The 13,118-nt window shown below is 53.7% G+C and overlaps 1 long non-coding RNA gene across 1 annotated transcript; it reads right to left on the reverse strand.

Annotated features, from left to right (window-relative positions):
* Positions 1 to 891: 891 nt before the first annotated feature.
* Positions 892 to 2,933, reverse strand: LOC134505814 (uncharacterized). Its single transcript, XR_010068752.1, has 2 exons — positions 2,854 to 2,933; positions 892 to 1,307 (listed from the first exon to the last, which is right to left on the reverse strand). It is a non-coding gene; the product is annotated as an uncharacterized LOC134505814 (long non-coding RNA).
* Between the last annotated feature and the right edge of the window lie 10,185 nt (positions 2,934 to 13,118).

The raw sequence follows: 13,118 nt of genomic DNA on the forward strand, positions 1-13,118 counted from the left end.
GGCCAATGCCCTCCATGGTGAAATTTTAATTAAAAAATGTAAGCTCTTGGTTTTAGCAAATGTATTTAAACTCTTGGTTTTAGGAAAAGTGATGTTCTCAGTTGATACAGATCCAGCATGACAGCTTTAGGTTTCTGCCCAGCCTCGCCTCAAAGCCTGCCTGGACACTGTATTTGGGGCCCAGCCAACCAGACCAGTCCCCTAAATGGCCCAAGCTAAAGACTGACCACAGAAGGTCCCCCTCCTCATCCCATCAGCAAAGAAGGGGAGGCTCATCTGGCAGGCCAGTTTCCCAAGAGGTCCTGGGATTGGGCTCCTCAGCATAGACATCGGTGGGGGCTCCCCACTTCCTTTAGTGGTTCAGCCCCCTGGGGAAGAAATCCCTGGATTCCAAGAGGCCGGGAAGAAATCCTAGCTGGAGCCGTTCTTCTAGTAGCAGCTTGGGAGAAGGGGCGTCTGCTAAAATTCTCCCTCTTGCATTTCTCTGGAAGGAAGTGGCCACCTCAGTGCCCCCTCCACCACCACCCCCTGCTGCCCCTGCCCCCGCCTGGCCATCTGTGGCCTTGCATGTTCCCCCCTCTGGCCTGAAAAGACTTGCAAGGACCGCCTGCAAAGTGTAAGCATCTGCCTGGCTTAATTGAGGCCCCCATTCTCTCCTTTGTGCTGCAGGGCTGGAGAGGCCGGCGGAGAGCCCGCCTTCTTCCTTGAGCCAGATTGCTGGAAAGAGACCCCAAGGCGAACGTCCCTGTCCGCAGCCTCTAAATCCCTCCAGGCACTCTTGCCAAGCTACAAACTCATACTACGGCTTCATTCGTAATGAATTAAATCAGGAATGTAGACACAGCAAACAGCTTAACTGCGAGGTGGTATTTTGAAGGTGAGGGGCAAGTCTTAAGTAATATTCTCCTTTTTTATTAAAAGCTGTCACTGCAGATCCAGAGCAGGGAAAGGTTTAAGCGCTGTGCAGCTACTAGTGGATTCATTAAACTCGCTCCAGAGCAGCTATAAAAAATCAATTTAGTTCACCAGGCAGCTTGAACTGCTGCCAATGGCAGCGACGGACTCCCGGATGAGCAGATGCTGGTTTTTTTTCCACATGCAGCAAAGACCGTTGCATCGCTAGGCGATGACAGCTGATTGGGGTGGCTCCAGGGAGCAGAGGCCACGTGGGTGGAGGTCCCGGGGGGCACCTGCTGGGGAGGTGCCTGTCAGCAGGAGCATCTGACAACCCTGTAGGGCTGTAGCTGCCCCTCCCTTAATCTTGCTTTTGCAGCCAAAGATCCGGAGTCTGGAAGTTGTGCGATTCTCTCCATCTGCAATCAAAGGGGGGAGAACAAAGAACCACACTGACCTACCTTACAGGATTGTTGACTAGGAAAGAGAAGAAGTGCTCTGAACCCTTGAATGTGTCACCCTGTCACTCTCCTCATGGAAGCTAGGCCAATCTGTGGTATGAAGCCTGGGCTGTCCCTGGAACCTGTCCCGCTGAAATTGCCATTGCTTCCCCTCATGTGTCCGGTAAGGAAATGGGCTTAGACATTACTGATTTTGTTTTAAAAGGTCACATAAACTCTTTGGAAACTTTTAAGCATGGCGTGTTCCTTCCGGGCTCACATCCCCCTAGCCAGCCCCTTTGGTGAGTGCTGCAGCCTGTTCCCCGGTCCTCTGAGGGGGGAGCCAGGATGGCATGGCGGGGGGACTGCTTATTCTGGGCAGGGGAGCCAGATTAGCCTGGAGGAGGGGGAGGCCCAGTGGGAGGCAAGGAAGGAGACCACACACTCAGGAAGGATGTGCCCTTAGGATCTCTCGCCTCTCCAGCCTTGCACCTCTGGGAAACAGAATCTGCCTAGCACAGCAGGCTTTCAGACTCTGAAGCACTGATCTCCCCAAAGCTGCCAAGGACCCTGCCAAGAAGGGTCTCCTCTTTATCCCCACATGGCAGGCTGGGCATTGTGAGGCGGAGGGACAGAGTCTTGGCTGCAGAGAGCTTGGCTCTTCGTGATGCTTGGATTCGACCCCGTGCCATGTAATGGGCCAAGAAGCAGAATGAGGGCTATGGGGGAGCCCCTGGCACCACCCCATTTCCATCAGGGCTGAACTGAGTCCTTCCCAAGGAGCCCTTTCAACTTTCTGGGAGGCTACCCTGCACCTGTCCCCAAGGACTGCCTGCTTCGCTCAGGACCCCTTGCCTTTTGATGCCAGCCTGCCTGTTTCTGCCTCTTCCTTCTCAGTCTCACCCCCCCCCCAGTGGCAAAAGGGGGCTCTTTCTGAGCTCCCCAAGGGTGAGAGAGGCATTTTTTGGAAGGAGGAGGTGCTTTGGAAGTGCCTCTGTCGCATCGGCCACCATCACCTTAGCTTCCCAGACCATGCCAGCTTATCTATAATGGATGCCTCTAAGTTTTGTGTTCCCACGGAAGCCCTCCATTTTTTACACCGAGCAATGAGAACTACTAAAAGATGAATTTTTTATATGTTTCCTTTGTTACTTTGAATTTTTTATAAACTTTGCACCCTTAAGGATGTGGGTTTTTTTACAGCTGGCCATAAAGTATATTAATTTTGTACACAGAGGGAAAGGCTCGCTTGCTGTTTATTAAAATATTCCACATGCACATCCATGTCTAACCCCCCTCCCTCTCCTTGCATCTGCTCCCCCCCAGCTGAGCCCATCGTGGGCAGGGCATGGGGGCCATGGGTTGTGGAGGAACAAACCGGGGCCTGACAGATGCCCTGATCCGCAGGGCTGGGCAGAGATGGGCTTCCACATGGCAGCTTCATTCCTCTGGGCAGGAGGAGCAATGGATGCAAAATCCTTCCCTTCCAAACTTCTTTCAGCATTTCTGGCTTCACAACTACCATTACAGAGAAACTCTCCAGGATGGGAAGGAGACCTCGGTGCCACTCTGCGCTGAGGTATCACCAACAGAGGGCTGAGTACCCTCTCCAACCCAACGGCATGCAATGGGGGCATCAGGCTTCTTCCTCACAGTTTCATTTCAGGACTCCCGAATCTCAGGACCTGCTGTCAGCTCCCTCAATGCATTTCCGTCTCTCTTCCCTCAGCTCGGACACAACGTTGCAGGGACACTGCCCTGCAAAAAGAGAAAAAGCCGCCTGCCCAGGACTGTAGCAAGTTCCAGAGTCCGGCACACGGAATTACTCACCACCGTTTTTTGCTTCCCCTTTGGTTGTGCCGCCGTATCAAGTTGGAATAACAAGAGTTTTCGGAGGGGAGGTGGAATTGCTGTAGGAATCATGATAAACTGCGCATGCTACAAATCTGGAAGTCATTTTAGAAATCCCCCTGAATTAAGCCAGCATGCAGGAGGCATGGAGTGCAGGATTCCCTGCAACAAATGGAAGCAGCGGCGGGTGTCTGGCGATCCCTCGGCCAACCCCCCAGCTGGGCCTGGCAGGGAGGGGGAACCTGGCCCCTCGGGTGGGGACTGGCTTCCCACACAGAACCTGCCTGGCCCCTCCAGCCACACAGAGCCCCCCCCCCCATGCCCTCTGCTGCGGTGTGTGGAGGCCTCTCTGATGGCAGCAGGCTTTGCCCTTGACCTGGCTGCTTTTCAAGGCAGGCTTTCAGAGAAGGGGGCACTGCAGAGAAAGAGCCTGGCCCTGCCAGGGAGGATCTCCATCTCCTGCCCTCTTGGCGGGGAGGGGGGCACTTGCTGTGTTCCTGAGCAGACAAAGCCAGGGGCTTGCCTCCTCGCACAGCCCACCCCCCCACGCTCTGATTTCTGCCCCCTCCCCACCCCCTCCCACAGCCGGGAGAGAGGCTGCCAGCTCCCATCTCTCCAGCTCACTGCTCAGTCTGCCAGAAGATTGTGTGTGTGTGTATCCTTTCTCCAGACCCAGGGTGGGAGAGGGGATGCAGGCCTGGCTAGGGCAGCCTCCTAGAAGCTCTTTCCCCACCGATTTCTATAAAAACCATCCTGTCCTTTAAATGTGTCTTGGAATCCATATTCTGAAAATGTATATTTTTTTTCCTCACATTATACAATTTATTTTGGTATATTTGGTTTTGGAGCTGAGAACACCCCAAAACAAGCAACTTTGTGAAAACGGTGGGAAAACCCATTTCAAATCAGATGTTAGCCGAGGCTGTGCCAGTGCAACCATTTCATGATGTATTTGAGTTTGCAGAGGCCAAACCCCTCACACGTTTCTATTGAGAGTCAGACCGGAAAGCAGAAATCTGTAGGGGCCAGGGTTTGGGGTGTGGGGAGGAAAACCAAGAATGTGACATTTGGAAGAAGAGGGAATATTGTAATGCATATATTGGATCAGTGAAGAGGCTGCAGAAATCCAAGTTTGCAGTCCACACAATAATCTCAACTAACATTAGGCAGCAAATAAAACAGTGTTATCTCCCCTCCCCCTATTTGGGTCCCATGCTAGGACCCTTTAGTATAGATTACAATTTTAACTGTCCCTTTGGGGTGGAGATGTCAATTACTAGCTTCTTTGCAGTAATGACTTAGTTTGTCCCATGGGGTCCAACCAAGTCTTTGAATTAAAGATACAGACATTTTTAAACTTCAAAGCAATTTGCCATAAACTGTTAACAATGCAAAGGGATTGTTTTAATGCTGCTAATCAAATCTGGGGAGGCAAGATTTTAATTTTGCCTGTGTGTGTGTGTGCGCAACACAAGGCTTAGAGTCTGTCATCTTAATTCCCTGTATAAACTGAGTGGGAAAAAAACCAGAATTCCAGGGAAATGGGTCAGCAGAGAAGCATCTGGCCACTCTCTGGGCTGCCCTGGAGCAGAGAGACGGGGTATGTGGGGAGCCTTAGCACCCTAAAAGGAAAGGCAAGTTCTAGTCTTTATGGAAAAGCCGTCCAGTCTTGGAATGGGGCTTGGTATTTTGCCTGCCATCTGTGTGCCCTTTTCAGGATTTTATTCTTCTCCACTAAAAATGAACGAAAGGATTGGGGGAGCAGGGAGTGCACCCACAAAGCTTACCTTGAGCTGGGTCTTTCCTGCCTTCCAGATAAGGAGTGAAAGGGGTTGTTGCATGGTACATTGTGCCCCCCTGCCTGAAATTCTACCTTCTCTGGCCAAGGCGAAGTGCCCTGCTGTGATTGGGAGGGGAGCCATTGCCCATGGCCGGGCAGGCTAGCTGGAGCAATGGCTGCAGTGCCCCCCCACCACCTGCCCACCATCCTCATAAAGCAGGGCCAGTTCGCGGAGGGGGGAGTGAAAGCTGCATCTCCCCCTTCGGACAAGCAACCAGCGAAGCTGTGACATGTCCTCCGGTGAAGGCTGCTTGTCCGAGAACATAAAATGCTAGAACAAGCCGAGTGCAATCAAGGGTGACAAGAGGCTCAGCTTCTCCCTCGTAAAACACCGGAGTGAAGGCAGGGAAACATGAATCAGTGCGCAAGGAGCTGGCGTGTCTTCCAGCTCCGGGCCTCTCCACCAAGCCAGCACCCTAGCAGCAGGAGAAGCCTTGGCGGTTGCCTGGCCAGACCCTCCCCTTCTTCCCCCGGGGAAACTGGGGGAGGCCAGCAGCCTCTGAGTCAGCCACCTCGTTTTATTGTTTAAGGCAGCGTTTCTCAACCTTAGCAACTGTAAGCTGTGTGGATTTCAACTCCCAGAATTCCCCAGCCACCAGGGCTGGCTGGGGAATTCTGGGAGTTGAAGTCCACACAGCTTACAGTTGCTGAGGTTGAGAAACAGTGGTTTAAGGACTGCCCTAACGGGGTGACCCTCCAGGAAGGGGAGCCCTCTCTGGCAGTGGGCTGGCTTTGCCTTCAGGGATGTCACCCACCCTGACTGCCCAATTAAGGGGATGACATCAGCCCCCAGTGCTGCCGCCCCCTTTTCTAGCAGTTGGGCCAAAGTCTGGCCTCTTCACTTCAGGCCTTTTCAGAACTGCACCCATCCCCACTAAGACACCCCAGCCACACCCTGATGGTTATTCCCAACTGACACTCTGGATCCCCGATGCTTAATTGTCACAGCTTGTCCCAAGCCTGTTCCCCTCACCTTGGCATCTCTGGGGCTTTGCCCTCCAAGCGCCCAGAGGTCAATTTTCTACCTTTTCCCCTTCCCAGACTTTTCAGTGAAGGGGCTGGACTGCAGGCATGGGGTGATTCTCTAAGCCTGCCTCTAGCTTTTCCACCAGGCATCCTAAACAGCCAGCACTATTTTACATTCAGGAGGAGAAGACCACACCCCACAGCCATGCCCAGAACATCACTGTGGGAAGGCCCAGTGAGGCGTCCTGCTTGTTGCCAGTTGTGGCCCGTTTGGAGAAGCTTCTGGTTTGGAGAAGTTCACCTGAAGCTTTCTCTGGCCTGGGAAGAATTGCTCTGGCTGGCCATTCCCACAGCTTCTCTGCGGGGCAAAGAGGAGGCCCCCTTGCTGTGGCCTGCCACTTTGTCTTTTCAAAGCCAGTGCCCTGGAGGAGGGCTGCCCAGTTGCCTGGAACACTGCTTGGCCAAGCCAGTGCCAAATGCACACCCATCCTTCTGGGAACTGGCCAATCAGTGCCATGTGGCCTGAGGAATTAAATGCCCTGACAGATTTACTCCAGAGTGTGATCCTGGAGAAGGACAGTTACACTTGAACTGAGGGTGAGAAGTGCACTTCCAGAGAAACAGCCACACTCAAACAACCTCTCAGTATCTTTAACTTAGTCCAAGTCCCTTCCATTTTGCTTCAGCTAAAGAACATCAGGGCAATGTGTTGCAAACATAATTCGCCAATAAATTGAGAGTGCATCCATCACTGCTGTGGAGGGAGATGGTCTTGATTCCATAGCTGTTCCTGGTAAATCAAACTCCATCACATCCATCTTGGGCCTTCCTTGACTGCACAAGCTGACCCAGCTGCTAAACGTATGGCGAAGTGGGAAGAAGCAGCAGGGGGCTTCTCTCCAAGGTGGTCTGTTGGAGGACCCCAAATCTGCTCTGGTGTAATCTTCTCCTACTCTAATACCTTATCTCACATTTTCTAGTCATCTTCCTTCAACCAAGGTAGGCTTATGGAGTTGGCAGCACCTGCTGTTGAGGACAGCATCAGGACAATTAGGAATAAATACCCAAATAGACATAACTGGCTATTCTAAGCCTCCCTCTGGCCTTCAGATTCTTTGGAGGCTAGTTTCCCTCATGGCTGCCTGGACCTGCACCCAAGAAGGGACTTATCTGGGTGACTAAGCGGGCTGGATCCCGAGGCGGGGAGACACCAGAGAGAGAAACCTGTTGTGGGAACAGGATCAGGGAATTAAATATTCTCTCCTCCCCCCCAGCCAAAAACCATTAAAAATGTCACCTGAACTCCTCTTAAGCCTCTGACTACTTTATCAAGGGTCTTTTTTACCACTGATCATCCAAACCATGTCAAAGCAGTTTTGCCCTTGCTGGGAATGACATCCATCTTAAGAAGCAGCACCAAAGGCAGAAATCTTGCAAAGGTTGCCTCCCTGACATGGCATCCATCAGCCAGCCACCTCTACGTCCCTCCTGCAGCTGGGAAGGGTCCTGCGTGCCAGCCTTTGCAGGGACACCGCCTCTTCTCTGTCCGAGCAGCTGCAAGGGCATTTATTGTTTCCAGGTTATAAGGCTCATTAGATCTTGATTGAAACAGTGGTGACGCTTTGCAGTTCAGATGATCTCAGATAAAACATCAACTCTGAACAAAATCAGAGTAAATATACAAGTAGAGATTTGTTCAGAACGTCATCCCTCACCCCCACCCACGCTCCCCATGAAGGATGCCTGGACACATGGGAATGATGGGGGACCACGGGCTGAGGGGGGAATCCCATCCATGGCTGGGGGGACCACTTCCAGGCCCCCAAGGAAAAGCGCCTCCTGGTCTCCAGCTCTCTTGCTTGGCCCCGGGGCCCTTCTGGGAAGGCAGCACCCACTATTCTGATTCTCAGCCATGCTGGCCAAGGTGCCCGGGCCCAACTGCTGCCTGCCCTCTCTCTCTCAGGCAGAGTTGCTGAGATCCGGGATTTGGACAGGTGGATGCAGCTCTCTTAGAGCACTTTGTTGAGTTTACCTGGGAATCACAGCCCCATCTCAACTCTTTGTAGGACCAGCCAGTTTTTAAGGTGCAGGAAGCTAAAACGCCCCCCCCCCCGATTACCCACGCCTCTTCCTTCAGCATTGATTTTGTATATATGCAGTGCACAAAAACAGAGCCAGCAAGGAACGTGTGCAGCGCAAAGTTGATTAGTTACGAAAGCAAGGTTGTTGAAGCCTAAGTCAGATTTAATACTGCACTAATTTCAGGCTTATCCTTGATTAATTGGCAGAACTCAGACAAATCAAAGCAAAGCCCAGAAATTGCACGCCAGGGGAATCAACCACCAGGCTGAGCTGCCCCCCCCCCCCAAAGCCACTCAGAGAGTGTCTGCGGTTGCCCTTCTCTTTCAGCACCTGCACCCTTTTTCCCTGCTGAGGCTGCTCTGCTTTGAGCTGCTTCTCAGTCAGCCACGCTGCAGAGTCACCCCCTTTTTCATCAAGGGGACACCCCAAGTATGAGGGGAGTCCATGGATGGGCTGATTGAAAAGGCCTATCCATGGAAGCCACATTGAGGAAATGTTGGGATCGCTTCCCTGGTTCAGTGAGAGGGGCAAAGAAGCCAGGAACTGAGGCTGGGGCAGAGGAAGGAGGTGAACCCCCGAAGGCACCTCTTAAGGTACCTCTTAAGCCTCTGAAGAGCAGGAGGGGGAGGAAGAGCCCCTCGCCTTGCAACTCTTTCAACAGTGCGCCTGGTGAGTTGGTGCCGGTGCCTTTTCCAGCAGGTTGGGGGGTAAACACAGTGCCAGCCTCCCCTGCTTGCTCTCCTTGATTCACCCAAGGTCCTCACTGCCCTCTTGGAGAGCAGAGCACGACACCCACTTGCCGGACATGTCTTCATCGCGTGTCTTGTGCGAGTCCCCCTCGGGTGGTTCGGGGTGTCATGGAAACCCAGAGAATTGGGCCCACTGCCCCAAGGGCCTCCATGCAGCCATCCTCCATGGGGGGCCCGGCAGCCTGCAGGCAAAGGGCTGTGAATAGAAATCTGGGTGGGGGGGGATTGGTCCCACATTTGTTATGCTACTCGCATTACTGATTCCTAACCCGCGGCTCCTCAGTTGCTGCATCAGATGCCCTTTGCCCCTTCCTCTCTTTCTTTCCACTCCTGGTTGCATCTTTGTGGCATTTGGAGAGTGAACCCCCCCTTTGGAGGATGCACCCCAGGACAGTGCCATAGTCAGGCCACTCGGGCTAGGGCTCACACACACACACCCAGCCTTGTCTTTGCACAGCCACCCCACAAAATGAAAAGGGGGGGCTTCTGCATGAGCGTGCAGAGCAAGCAGGCATTGGAGGGGGGCTGGCACAAATCCACCGTTTTGTTCTGAGCCATTCAGAGCCAAGGGAGGCCCAGTTAAGCCGTTTGCACTTCCGGCCTGCAGATGGAGCAGTGGATGCTTCCATGCAACTGATCCTTAAAAGTTCTGTTTTGAAAAATCAAAGCAATGTGGAGAACGACTTTGTGCTTCATACTCTAATTCTAAAACCACCCCTTCTCCCCCCCATTGGAAAAAAGTTCATACCCTTGAGGCTTTCCCCTTTCTTTGGATTCGAAGGCCTCTCTGAAGAAAGGTGCTCCATTTGAGGCCCTCTGGCTAATTCCTCAGCCTCTGTTTTCTCTTCTTAGCATTGCAGGCACATGGAAATAAAAGCACAACTTCTCCTTCTTTCCCTGGTAGAGAATTTGATCTGTCTGGAAATAGTTCATTCCAAAAACAGAAATTCTGATGCACGCAGAAATACTTTTTTGAAAAGAAAAGGAACTGCTCATCTGGAGAAGCTGCTGTGGGAGGCAAAAGCTGGAGAAGGGATGTGCCTGGGGGCTGGGGGGGCACTCAGCTGGCTCTCTGTGTTGGCTGCCTGGTGGTTTAGTGCAGAGGGGATGCAAGTCACAGACTCTGGGCAGTGTTACTTCCACATCCAGAATTCTAGGGCTGGGAGGGACCTTGGAGGTCTTCTAGTCCAACTCCCTGGCCAGGGCCAGAATCCTCAGACCATCTGGACAAATCTCTGTTCAACCTTTGCTTGATGGAGCACTCGCCCCTCCAGGAGACCAGCTGGTCTGTGCTCAGTAGCTCTCACCGTCAGGAGACTCGCAGGTGAGGCAAGCTTCTGCCTGTGGGTTCATGTCCTACCCTCGGGAGCTTTGCAGAATTAACCCTCGTCCTCCTCCCTTAGGCAGCCAGCCCTTCGGGGACTGGGGACTGGGAGACTGCTATAATGTCTCTTTTCTTCTTTAGACCAAAGACTTCTCGTAGGATTTAGCCTGCAGGCCTCCAACCCACACGGCTACTTCTGTATTAATCTGTAATTTAAAGAAAAATACGTGGACATTTACTGGATCCATTCGTTGGAATGTTCACTGCCCAGCACGAAATCTCTTGAAATCACTGTTCCTCAAGCAACCAGCTACCTCTTCAAAAGGAGAAGAAAGGAGAATAGAATTCATAAATGCAGGAAATGAAGTTTCAGGAGGGCTGGTATATAAGACAGTTCTGCCCCGCTGCCATCCGGAAGGGGCGGGTCAGCTCCACTTACACCGGGGGGACCGGGACCCTCTGGCTCCGCTTCTTCCCATGAGCTCTGACTTTCTCGTTCTGGAACCTGAACCATGGTGAACCTCCAAGAGACATCCTCGCTGGCATGGCTGAGAGGGATCTTCTGCCCCAGCCGGGTAAGGAGCCTTCCCGCTTGAGGCTTGCGCCCTGGCCTCAGGCCTCCTTTGCGGAGCCTTTCCCACCAGGATGCGCCACCACGGATCCACAGCCTGGAGCTTCCAGCTGCCTGCCCCTGCCCACCTGGGCATTGGGGAAGCCTCTCCATGTCAGGGGGCAGGGCCGGGCACAGGGTAATGCCTGGAAGAAGTGGAAGTTTCCCGAGGAGCTCTGAGTCAGTGGCAAATTGGCTGTTTATTAATGCCCGCTTGCTGCTCGATTTCGCCCCGGCCTCCAATTAGATATTCATGAGGCAATCAGCAAGTGGAGACCTCCCCCGTAAGGGTACCAGGAGCCTGGCATCCACATTAAGGAAGCCTTGTGGTCACTCGGGTGGATCGAGTGTCCTAATAGCCCAGCTAACAGCAATTAAGTCAATTAACCGTTCAAAGCCCTGCTGTTCCACTTCCCTCCTTCAGCAGCCCCTGCGCCTGCAGAAGATTCGGAAACTTATTTATGGGGTAAGTGGCTGTGAGTCATTATTAACTGTGGAGAAACGCAAGAGTTGGGCGGCTTGTAAAAAAATTAACGACTGCAGCAAAAGAGGCCTCCTAATTGCCTGGGGGGAGGATGAGAGCGGGAGGCTTCCACCATTTGTCATCTGTTTTGGAATTTACCGACTTGGCAACATGGGCACATCTTTGCCCCAAGGATCTGCAAACAAGGGCAGCCGAGACCACTCTGGGGTCACTTCCTTCACTCCTGGCCATCAGCCACCCCCAGCCCCAGGGAGAAGCAGCAGGTCCCAGACCAGGAAAACCCAAGGGCAGGGGTGAGCTGAGGCCAAACTCCTGCTTCCTTCTCCTGGGATGCTGGGACCACCAGGCCAGTGCGACAGCAACATCACCCACATTCCCCAGCTCCGGTTGGCACATTCACCAGCCGGAAGGAGACCACCTTTCGCTTCTTCCGCCACCACTCTGGATTTTCCGGATCACCCGAGCAGCACCAGCACCACGTTTGGCAAGTGTAAACAGCTGGAAGCAGAGCCAGGACTCGCCCCGGCCTCTTGTGCCCTCCCCTTCCACCAGGAGCCCCCCCTTGCGATCTGGGTTGTGGGAGAAAGGCCAGGCCCTGCCCAGGCTCCCCCAGAAACGACCACTAGACCAGCTTTGCTCACGGGGCCTCTTCGGTCTGAACATCTGCAGCGGGACTGAAGAGTGGGGCGACAGCCGGGCGTCTCTCTCGCTGACCCCTGATGCCCTTGAGGTCACTCACTCCCCAGCTAAGATAAACGGGAGACCATCTGCTGAAGACACACGCGTGCACACACATGCACACCCACCACCAGCAACGGGTTGGGTTACACTCCGAGGGCAGCTGCTGCCAAGACTCTCCTCTTTCAGGAGAGATTTACCGTTTTCGCGCTTCTGGCAAACAGCTGCCTGAGGCCGCCCTTCTCTGCTGTGGCCACAGCTCACGGGGCTGCCTGGGATACCTCCCCCCCCGCCCGCTGCACATTTCGGGCTGTTTCTAGGGCCCCGTGGAAAGAGGGGGAACAGGGTGGGGGGCTCAGAGGAAGGGAAGGAGCGGCCCCACGCAGCCCGGGGCAGGGCCCGAGGGGGTGACGGACTCCCTGGGCTGGCCGGGCTGAGGCCCTGACCCTGGACTGGGCTTGGCTGGAGCAGCCGGCCGGGCTGGCCAAAAAGGCCCCTGTTCAGAAGCTGCCCGGCCGGCAACGGCTCCCTCTCCGAAGCGGATGCACCAAAGTTCTTCACGCCCTGTTAATGAATCCTGTTAAAGCGAACCTGGCCATATAATATCCAGGCGGTATCACCCGTAAATATAGGTAAATAGAGAATGTAAAGATGAATAACCCTGCCCGTGTGGCCAGAGTGATAATGCGCCCTCTTTACTGCAGGGCCGTAAAGGCGGGGGGGGGAGGCGGGGGGGCCGCACAGCCAGAGTGCCTCACTTTGTTTGCGGCAGCAGCAGACGGCTCACACTTAGTGAGCTAAAGATGCAGTGACACACAACGCTTACAGATAATTAAATATTGATTTTTTGTTTTCTAATCCTATATAAAAATTGTCCTGGGTCTCCCAACGGTAGTTTCATCTCGCCAGGACATGCAGAGAGCCATTAACCCTACTTGGTTTCAAGCTGTTGCAGGACAAATAAGAGCAAGGAGGGGCACTCGCCTCTCCACCCTCTCCTGCTCCTCTTCAACGCGCGTGTGTGTATGTGTGTGTGTGTGTGTGTGTGGTGGCAGAGGGATCAGCCGGCCAGGTCAGAAGAGGCACCGGGGAGCCTGTTCTCTCCCATTCTTTCAGGGGGGCGGGCTTGCAAGGCATGGCTGCTGCAGTCCTTGGACCTCCCCTCCCCACGGTCCCAACACCAAGCAGCGGGAGAGGTCC

Source organism: Candoia aspera, chromosome 15, assembly GCF_035149785.1.
Source record: "Candoia aspera isolate rCanAsp1 chromosome 15, rCanAsp1.hap2, whole genome shotgun sequence".
In the NCBI taxonomy this organism is placed as follows: Eukaryota; Metazoa; Chordata; class Lepidosauria; order Squamata; family Boidae; genus Candoia; species Candoia aspera.